Raw genomic sequence first — 2061 nt, 5'->3', positions numbered from 1 at the left:
TCCGGAGACCTTCCCCCTTACCTCACCTCGCTCATCAACTCATCCCTGACCGTTGGCTACGTCCCTTCCGTCTTCAAGAGAGCGAGAGTTGCACCCCTTCTGAAAAAACCTACACTCGATCCCTCCGATGTCAACAATTACAGACCAGTATCCCTTCTTTCTTTTTCTCTCCAAAACTCTTGAACGTGCCGTCCTTGGCCAGCTCTCCGCTATCTCTCTCTGAATGACCTTCTTGATCCAAATCAGTCAGGTTTCAAGACTAGTCATTCAACTGAGACTGCTCTCCTCTGTATCAGGAGGCGCTCCGCACTGCTAAAGCTAACTCTCTCTCCTCTGCTCTCATCCTTCTAGATCTATCGGCTGCCTTCGATACCTTGAACCATCAGATCCTCCTCTCCACCCTCTCCGAGTTGGGCATCTCCGGCGCGGCCCACGCTTAGTTCGTCCTACCTGACAGGTCGCTCCTGCCAGGTGGCGTGGCGAGAATCTGTCTCCTCACCACGCGCTCTCACCACTGGTGTCCCCCAGGGAGCTCTGTTCTTGGCCCTCTCCTATTCTCGCTATACACCAAGTCACTTGGCTCTGTCATAACCTCACATGGTCTCTCTTATCATTGCTATGCAGACGACACACAATTAATCTTCTCCTTTCCCCCTTCTGATGACCAGGTGGCGGAATCGCATCTCTGCATGTCTGGCAGACATATCCCAGTGTGGATGACGGATCACCACCTCAAGCTGAACCTCGGCTTAGGAAGACGGGCTGCTCTTCCTCCCGGGGAAGGACTGCCCGTTTCCATGATCTCGCCATCACGGTTGACAACTCCATTGTGTCCTCCTCCCAGAGCGCCAAGAACCTTGGCGTGATCCTGGACAACACCCTGTCGTTCTCAACTAACATCAAGGCGGTGGCCCGTTCCTGTAGGTTCATGCTCTACAACATCAGAGTACGACCCTGCCTCACACAGGAAGCGCGCAGGTCTAATCCAGGCACTTGTCATCTCCCGTCTGGATTACTGCAACTACGCTGTTGGCTGGGCTCCTGCCTGTGCCATTAAACCCCTTCAACTCATCCAGACGCCGCAGCCCGTCTGGTGTTCAACCTTCCCAAGTTCTCTCCGTCACCCAGCTCCTCCGTTCTCTCCACTGGCTTCCAGTTGGCTCGCATCCGCTACAAGACCATGGTGCTTGCCTGCGGAGCGGTGAGGGGCAGCACCTCAGTACCTCCAGGCTCTGATCAGGCCCTACACCCAAACAAGGGCACTGCGTTCATCCACCTCTGGCCTGCTCGCCTCCCTACCACTGAGGAAGTACAGCTCCCGCTCAGCCCAGTCAAAACTGTTCGCTGCCCTGGCCCCCAATGGTGGAACAAACTCCCTCACGACGCCAGGACAGCGGGAGTCAATCACCACCTTCCGGAGACACCTGAAACCCCACCTCTTTAAGGAATACCTAGGATAGGTTAAGTAATCCCTCTCACCCCACCCCCTAAGTTTTAGAAACCATGTAGAAAGAGTGAAGAGCACCAAAGCAGTGTAACAATCTCAGATCTGCCCTAACAGGTCCCCCCATCCCCTCTCCCCCCCATCCCCTCTCAAACATGGGATGATCTGGGGTCAGGCTTATTGTTTAAAACAGAAAGGAGCCCAGAAGACAGAACGTTCCAGATGTGCTTTACCCTGATGATCCAGACTAAATAACACCCTACACTTGATACGACTATAATGTATATCTATGCTTTTAAAGGTAGGATCATTTAACTGATATCTGAGGATTTTGTATAGACAACAGAAACACTACTAAGTTGCACATCTGCTGGTGGGCAAATGAAAGCAACAGTCCCCTCCACAAAACGCTGTTTACATTGATATCCATACTGAATGAAGCACTTAGAAAGAGACCTCACGGACACCCAAAACTTTTTCACTTCATTTAAGAGGGGAAATTTGCCTTAAAATGTTTTTTTTTGTCTAACTGACTTAAAAGTGAAGGAACGTTTAAGAGAAAATGTCCTTAAGGATGTTTTCTGCAACTGGGCCCAGAAGGATGAGTTTGTAGTTAC

The sequence above is a fragment of the Oncorhynchus gorbuscha genome, unplaced genomic scaffold (genome assembly GCF_021184085.1).
Source record: "Oncorhynchus gorbuscha isolate QuinsamMale2020 ecotype Even-year unplaced genomic scaffold, OgorEven_v1.0 Un_scaffold_3317, whole genome shotgun sequence".
Taxonomy (NCBI): Eukaryota; Metazoa; Chordata; class Actinopteri; order Salmoniformes; family Salmonidae; genus Oncorhynchus; species Oncorhynchus gorbuscha.
The sequence above is the reverse complement of the archived record's forward strand: the minus strand, read 5'-3'. Positions refer to the sequence as shown.